We start from the raw sequence: 8,339 nt of genomic DNA on the forward strand, positions 1-8,339 counted from the left end.
AAAGGTTACCTTCATGGGGAATGGGGAGGCTTGGCCTTCTATGTCTAAGCTGGGAAATATATCCCTAAACCCCTGATGAAGGATTCAGCTAGAGATAGTCTTTGATTATTTAGGGGATTGATTGATTGATTTATCTGTTTATCTATCTATCTATCTATTTATTTATTTTTGTGCAGTCTCATGTGTCCCAGGCTGAGGGTGACCTTGAACTTTTGATCCTCTTGTCGCTACCTCTGGAGTGCTGGGATCACAGGCATGCAGCACTATACCCTGTTTTGTTGGTTTGTTTTGAGACAGGGTCTCCATACATACGCTAGGCTGGCCTCAAATTGCTATGTCCTCCTGTCTCAGCCTCCCAAGTACTGGGATTTACAGGCTGCGCCTCGGGCAGCTCAGGCAAGCACAGGCAGCAGCTGCATTGCCAGGGCAAGCTCCAAATCCTAGCAATTTCATGTCGGTGCATTCTCAAGCCACAGTGTACTGAAACCAGAAGCTCTTGGCAGCATAGTTTAGACTCTCTACGACCTCAGAGCTGTGCAGAGGCCCTGGAGATATCTGGTCCAGCTGCCTTTCTAAGATGGTCCAAGAAGCCAGGAGCCTCCAGTGGGAAGAGAACTTGGAGTCCATTCCAGTCCCATCTGAGAAAAGAGTAAAATGAGGTTCAGAGAGGGTGAGTGAAGGGTGCAGGGCTGCACAGCAAGTAAAAGGAGGCATTGAGCCTCTGGTCTTGGCCTTACTGGCTTAGACTCAGCCTCTTCATAGAGGCCTGGAGGGAATGTGGGAGATGAAAGAGGAAGTATTTGGGCTAAAACAAGAACTTTCTGGAGAGCTGTTTTTGAAAAACCAAACCCAAAAGAAAAACGGGAAAGCAGTGGCTTCCCTTGTTTTCCGCCCGCCTTCCTCTGGGCGCTCACTCTGCAGCTCTCACGGCCTCCAGCTCTGTTCGCAAGCTGCTTCCAGCCGCCCACAGGCTTCCTAAAAACGGTCTCTGCAAGCTAATTCCAGAGGGTGAATGGCAGAGAGTGCCCATGGGGAGGGGCGCTGCCTTGGCTGGCGCAGGCGCAGGTGCCGGGCACCTCCGCTGCAGCCCTGACCCCTCCCAGAGGCGCCAGCCTCCTCCATCCTGGAGGAGTACAAGGTCCTGCATCTACCGCGCAAGACCTGGCCTCTTGGTGTAGGTTATTTTCCTTCTTAAAAATAACTTATGAAATTTTAAGACATAGTCATCATAAAATAAACAGGAAGGCAAAAAGAAAAATAAGTAAATGAGTCTGCCGAATGAAGCAGCATCTAAACATCTCCAGGCTTTGGACCAAGCCCATATATAGACAGGCGGATCCTGTACATGATGTTCTAAAGCCCGCTTTGCCTAGCAGTCATGCATCGCGCCCCTCTTTCCTGGTCAACAATTGCAGTTCGACAACGTGACTTTCAGGGGCTGTGTGGCATCTGGCATATGACTATGTCACTCTCTGTTCAACCAATCTATAGCACTGGAAACTGCAGTGTGTGTTCTAGATATTTCTTTAGGACAACTTCCTGGAATTGGAATTATGGGTCAGAGGACACCTCCCCCATGAGTGTGTGTGTGGGGGGGGGTATGTCCTGTGTACTTCCCTTTTTATAGTGACCATATAATGATTACGTAATGAGGAAAAATCAGCCGGGTTCAGTGGTATCCACCTATAGTCCAACCTATTTGGGACACTGAGACAGGAGAAATGTTTGAGCTCAGGAGTTCAAGCAGAGATCAAACAACATATTGAGACCCTGTCTCAAAATGAAAAAAAAAATGTTAGAAAATACTGACAAGGGAAAGCCCATAAATTTCTCCATTTAAAAAAAAACTGTGACTGTGTGTGTGTGACTGTGTGTGAGGGAGAGAGACTATGTGTGTGTGACTGTGTGTGTGTGAGAGAGAGACTAGGTGTATGTGACTCTGTGTGTGTGTGCGTGTGCACAAATGTAGCAGGATTGCACTATGCATGTGTGTGTGCACGTGCGTGCACGTGCGTGCACGAACGTAGCAGGATTGCACTATGCATGTGTGTGTGCGTGCACGAATGTAGCAGGATTGCACTATGCATGTGTGTGTGCATGTGTGTGCACGAATGTAGCAGGATTGCACTATGCATGCTTCATTAAGCTTTGGATGTGCGTGTGCTCAGGTCAGTAGTTTGCACTCCCAGCATCACTTTATGGGCTGCGGCGTTGTGTTGTGCGCTTACCCTGGCAAAACCACTCTCCTTGTTGGGAACTAGACTTCTTAGTTTGCATAAGTATAAATAGCTCGCTAATGGACGTGCCTGGAGAAGCGTCTTTGTTTTTGTCCACTCCTCTTCTTAGGCTCTATGCCCATGACACACTGGATCAAGGAATTTTTCTACTGAAGACCTTCCCTGAGGGCTGCCAGAAGTGTCTGTGACAGCTATTGGTACTGGGAGAGCAAGGCTTCCGGCAGCTGCCACCACTCCCTCTGGCTGACACAGCCCCTTTGCAGTTTTCCCAGGGCCCTCCATTCTTGACCTGAGCAGCAGAGCTAGGACAGTCCCAGAGCTAGGACAGTCCCAGTGCCAATCACAGTGCACAGGTGCGATGACGAGCGAGGCTAAGCCGACCTAGGCGCCGGCTGGAGACGGGCCTGGTTTTAACCAGGCTTTGCCGTTGGTGTATCTTTGTGTTTGCTCAGACCCTCTGGGGTTCCCAGCCAGTCCTTGTGAGATGGGGAGGGGGGTACCAGCAAGATTGGAGCCTACTTCCTTCCCCACACCCAGGGAGGCATCTAAGGACAGCTCTCTGCTCCCCAGCCAGGTTCCCCTGTCACTTGATTGAAGCCGGTTCTCTCTCCTGGCCTCTTCCCTTCCCAGACTCTGCTCGGGCTGATGGAATAGGAGAGAGATGGGAGGACAATGGTGTTCTCCCTCATATGCCCACCCGAGCCCAGGTGTGACCATGAAGGCAGAGTAGTTTCGCTTCATTCATCGGGGGAGATAGAGGGACTTAGAAAAATAACTGAAGACACCCTTGGGCCCTTCAGCCAGGGGTGGGCCTGGGGAGCATGGCACTTAACTGGGGTCAAACAATAAAACAATTAATAATCAACACTTAGGAGTTCGCAGTATATGTGTGGTGCTAGTGACTGAAAAGGCCCTTGCTTTCGGTCTCAAGAGGCGGACGCTCCATTTCACAGATGGAGAGGCAGAGGCAGAAGTGACTAGCCTAATGTCTCAGCCAGCAGGTGGCAGAGCTGGCTTTAGAGCCTGAGACTGTGACCTAGAGCCACAATTCTACTCGGGTTTTTGATCTTTCCAGACACCTTGGCTTCCTAAAAACCTCTCCTCTGGCCTGGATCGGACCCATCCTGTGTGAACCGGGAGACACAGCACACCGTGAGGCAGTCTGCAGCCAATCAAGCCCACTCCCTCCGGCCAGTGTTCCAGGGGCCCTCTGTGACTAGTGCTAGCAAGGTGTTTCTGCAGAGTGGGCAGGACAGTCCCCAGCCAAAGAGGGAATGCAGCTGAGCAGGGACGTAGCAGCCGGGAATGCAGTCCAGAGAGACCGGAAGCTGTAGGGCCACGGACAACTGTGAGCTCTGTGTCCCTCTTGTCTCCACTGTCCCCACCCATAAGGAGGTGACAGGCACCCTCTTCCCTTTGTGAGCACTGTGGAAACCCTCTGTGGCTACAACTGCTGTCACCCAAGGACACCATCAGGATTTGACCCTTTCTGGCCTGAAGTGGCCCTTTTCCAGCTCCATCGCTCTGGATGCCGGTGACAGCAGCGTGATAGTATCGGTCCCTCCAGGAAGAGAGCTGGTGAGCACCTTCCCTAACCCCAGCCCATCCCTGGCTGCTGTTCTTAGTGCCTCCCCATATCACTCATCTCCAGGCGGTTTCCCTCCTAAACTCACTCTGTGTCTCCATAGGAACAGAGCAGGGGGATGGGGAGGGTCCTCCCCCACAGAAGGGAACTTCATCTGGGGGTGTCTGGGAGTGGCTGACTGGAAGTGCCTGCCCGGTGGAACTTCCCCCACTGCCCCCTCCCCTCCAGACCCCTCCACGAACAGCATGTTCCTCTGACTGTTATTTTTAATGCACTTTATCCTGATGCTTAATTTATCCCGCATTGTGATCTGATTTAGCCAAGAGCACTCAGCACTGGGCCTGCATATTCATGAGCCTGTTCATTCATGCTGCCCCAAGGATGTTAGGTAGAGAGGCCTGGATCTGGGGATCTCACTGCAGTAAAGGCTGCCATGGGCCAGATGTTAAGTGCCCAAGCTGCAGCTAGGCAGGCTATAAGCGCAAGTACACTGTGTGTTTGGGAGTGCCACTGCACCCAGGCTCTGGAGCCAAAGTAGATTTAAAGCCTTCTCTGCCATGACTGAGGAGGATGCGTTACCTGAAGCAGTAGAAGGGGTCAGTGTGCCCATTGAAGGATCGGAGGGTTGTGTGGGTACAAGTACGTGCTCACCTATGTGTATATGCCGGTACAGGAGAGAGGCCAACCTCAGGGGCCATTCCTCAAGAACCTTGCTTTGTGACAGGGTCTCTTATTGACCTGGAGCATGCAGACTAGGCCAAGCTGGGCTGGTCAGTGAGCCCTAGGAATCTGCCTCCCCAGCATTAGGGTGACAAGATGCTACCCCGCCCAGCTGTTTTGTTTTTTTTGTTTTTGCGTAGGTTCTGAGATTGAACTCAGAGTCTCACACTTGCACAGCAAGCGCTCTACTGACTGAGTCATCTCCCCAGCCCCACAGTGGTTTGCTTGATACATTTCACTGTCACCATGACAGTTACTATTGAGCAGTGGTTCCTCGTGGGGTTTAGGCTTTACAAAGATGGAACAAGATGACACGAATACTTGGGACTGTGGGGGACACGATGAGCCCCAGGAGGAGAGAGCCTCAGTTTGTCAAAGCAGGATTGGAGGGTCCCGCCTCTGCAGCTCACGCCGTGCACAGGGAGAGGAAGGAAGAAAGCCACCCTGCCCTAGCCGCCTGGTTACTGTACGGGGAGCAGCACGGGCTCCGCCGAGCCACATCAGCACTAGAGGGCTAGCAAGAGCAGATGACTTCTCTGTCAGCTGCCTGAGACCCTGGCAGAGTGCCTTCAAGGGCCTGAGGCAGTAGCCAGAGGTCAGACTTTCAGTCAGGAATAAGGAAATCAGCCAAGTGGTGGTGGTGCACACCTTTAATCCCAGCGTTCAGGAGGCAGAGGCAGGCAAATCTCTGAGTTCAAGGCCAGGCTGGTCTGCACAGTTCCAGGAAAGCCAGGGCTACACAGAGTAACCCTGTCTTGAATGCCCCCCCCACACCAAAACAAGAAAATCAGCAGCTGCCCTTAGCCAGTTACAGGGGTCCCGTCACTGTCTTGGTGAATCTTCATGGCCATGGCGTGAGAGAGCAGTTACTCAATTGCAGATGGAGGCTGAAGTGCAGAGAACGAAGGGCTGGGTTAGCCCGCTAAGTCCATGGGGTTGTGAATTACAGAACCTCTGGTACACTGTTCTCAGGGTGCCCTTGGCCTCTGTGCACCCTCGACCGCTGTGGTCTGTGACTCATGGCTTCACCCACATTTCAGGAACACACCTCGTGACGTTAGAGTATGGCTGGGAGGTCTACCTGAGGCAGTCAGTCCACACGAGTTTAGCAGTGTCCATGGTGCCAATTGGTGCTCCTGAACCCACTTCTTCCTCTCATATTCTGAAGAACCACTTTTTTCTTCCAGACTTTCTTACTATAGGCTCCCTGAGGGTAGGGACTATGTCTGTCTTGTTTATTTGCTAATTATTTCTGTCTGAGGTGATATTTTGGAAGCTACAAAGTGCTGAATATTAGATATTATTCTCTATCTTCAGCCTCGTTCTATAAAGCATTCAAGAGACAAGTGTCACCAACATCGCCTTTGTCGTCATTGCCGTGTGTCACTGTCCACCCTGCTGTGCAGAGCTGGTCTTAGGAAAGCACAGGAGGGTATACAGCTTCCATTCACACAAGGGTGCTAAGAGGCAGGAGGAGGCTGGGCTCCTGGAGCAGATATCAAGACAGCCGAAGACCCTTTGCTTCCCAGTGGGATCCAGCCTGGGTGGCGCTAGAAAGTTCTTTGCTCTTGTCACTTGGGAAGCTTTGACACTTTAGAGACCAGAGGGGCCTAGAGCCTGCAGTCTATTTAAGTGGACTAGGGTAAAGAGGCTGCCACTAAATAACCCAAGGACATTTGAGGTCCTCATTACCTCTACACCGGACAGTGGTTCCTACCTCATTCTTGTCCGGATCTGCAGCTTCTTCCAAGAGATACTCAAGTAGCCCCGGAACCCAGGAGTCTCCAGATGATTGACTCTGAACACAGTGAGTTGAGTCTGACTGCATCAAACAGTTTGTCCCCATGAATGTCATCCCGCCAGCTTGCAGGAACACAGTCGCTGGAGCTCACAGAGCTGGGGTCTCTCTCACCTGCAAACACACATACACAGCAGTAACTGAGTCACCTCCCTGATAGCAGCCTGAGTTCCATGCCACAGCCACCCTCGTGGTCCTCACCATCTGCTTGGCTGGGTGTCTGTGACTCTACTTGGCTCTGCCTAGAGTCTCCAGAATAGAGAGTCCCCAACCCCCATCCCAGAGGGCTCATAGGGCCATCCCCTCTAGGTGGGACAGTCATGTGCAGAAGTGGCTTACACATCAGCTTCCATTCTTCTCCTGGCTTCCTCCTCCTCTGAAGTTAACTAACCACTTGCACCAAACCCTCAGCTCAGGGCCAGCATTTGGGAAACCCAAGCTGAGACACTCCCTCAAACTCCGTGTTTTGTTGCTCTAACACACATTCTCCTTTCATTACATTCATTTGTTATGTATGTGGGGTGGGGCACACACAGTGGCACTCATGTGGAAGTCAGAGGCCATGTGGGTCCCATGGACAAAGTAAAGGCAGATAGTGGGGAGCCAGCTCTGCCCTGACACCTTGGGAGTCAGGTGCAAATCCTGAGCTGAGGATTCTGTTTTGAACCAGGGAGGTGATGATTTACCTTAGAAGTCACTGAGTAAGCACCTACTGTATACTGAAGATTTAGAAACGTAAGAATAGGTATACTTGGTCTGGGCTTACCAAGAGTTTACTGAGGAAGAGGGATTTGTCAACCTGTGTGTGGAGGTTTGAGGTGTGTTCAGGAGAACGTCCCAGGATAGAGCCATTCAGTTCTCTAAGATGCATCATTAAACCCTTGATGTATACAAAGCACTGTGTGGGTGAAGGAGGAGGAGGAGGAGGAGGAGGCGAGAGGTAACATTTATTAAGCTCTGGGTGGCTGCCTCCCATCTTTTACCTCATGCCTTTTCATACGAAGTCCATGAAGTGGGAGCCATTGGTGTCTCCACCACATGGAAGAGGTCCAGAAGGATGATGTAACTCACAAGATCACAGAGCTGGGAGAGAGTAGCAGAGCCGGGCTTCAAGAACCTAGATCTGTCACATTCCTAACCCCCAATACTATTTTTTCCCCTCAAACCAGACCAAGGTCTGTGGCTTTTGTCTTAAACACCCACTGAGTGAACCAGTTTTAAAGAGAACAAACCATGGAAGCAAACCAGGCCAGGCTCACAGCTCCTGCGGGGAAGCACTGCTCCTCAGCAGGGGCTGAGCCTGGCCTGTGACCTGCCTGCAGGAATACAGGACACCCAGAGCTGCCCTCATTTCACCCTGAAGGGCCAGAGAGGGGGGCTGGATGGGAACCCTGCTGTCTTTGTTCGTGGGTCTCAGATATGGACTGATTCAAGGCTTCAGAAATCCCCAGGCTTAGACACATCCCGTGACCTAGCCAGAGGTTGCCAAGGCAGGACCTGACTGATAGCAGGAGGGTGTTCCTGCTCTGGTCAGAAATGGGGACAGACTGGGGCCTTGTTGGAAGTGTTATTGCCTAGTGTACACCAAACCCTGGGTTCTAACTCCAGTGCTGCAGAAAACCAGACATGTAGCACATATCTGATACCCCAGCACTCAGAAGGTGGAGGCAGGAGGATCAGAAGTTCAGGGTCATCCTTTGTTACATAACAAGTTAGATGCCAGCCTGGGCAGTGTGAAACCCAGTCTCAAAATGATACACCTACCTCAATGCTTAGTGCTGTAAACAAACCATCCAGTGTGCTTGCTGACTCAGTGGTCATACATTTGGGCAGGGCACAGTGGAAACAAAATTTTATAAACAGTATTTGGTAATTTGGGCATTGTTCATTCCAAACTACTTCCTACTGTTTGGGGACACTGTCCATATCATGAGGATCATGACAAAGCACAGAAACCTGGCCAGGTCCTTGTTTTTGTAGTCTGCACGGCTGCATCATC

General features: G+C 51.3%; 1 long non-coding RNA gene across 1 annotated transcript; it reads right to left on the reverse strand.

Moving 5' to 3' along the window:
• Positions 1-329: 329 nt before the first annotated feature.
• LOC121134538 lies at positions 330-8,339 on the reverse strand. The gene is made up of 3 exons (XR_005871625.1): positions 8,297-8,339; positions 6,260-6,454; positions 330-638 (listed from the first exon to the last, which is right to left on the reverse strand). It is a non-coding gene; the product is annotated as an uncharacterized LOC121134538 (long non-coding RNA).

This window comes from Mesocricetus auratus, unplaced genomic scaffold (assembly GCF_017639785.1).
Source record: "Mesocricetus auratus isolate SY011 unplaced genomic scaffold, BCM_Maur_2.0 Super-Scaffold_100028, whole genome shotgun sequence".
In the NCBI taxonomy this organism is placed as follows: domain Eukaryota; kingdom Metazoa; phylum Chordata; class Mammalia; order Rodentia; family Cricetidae; genus Mesocricetus; species Mesocricetus auratus.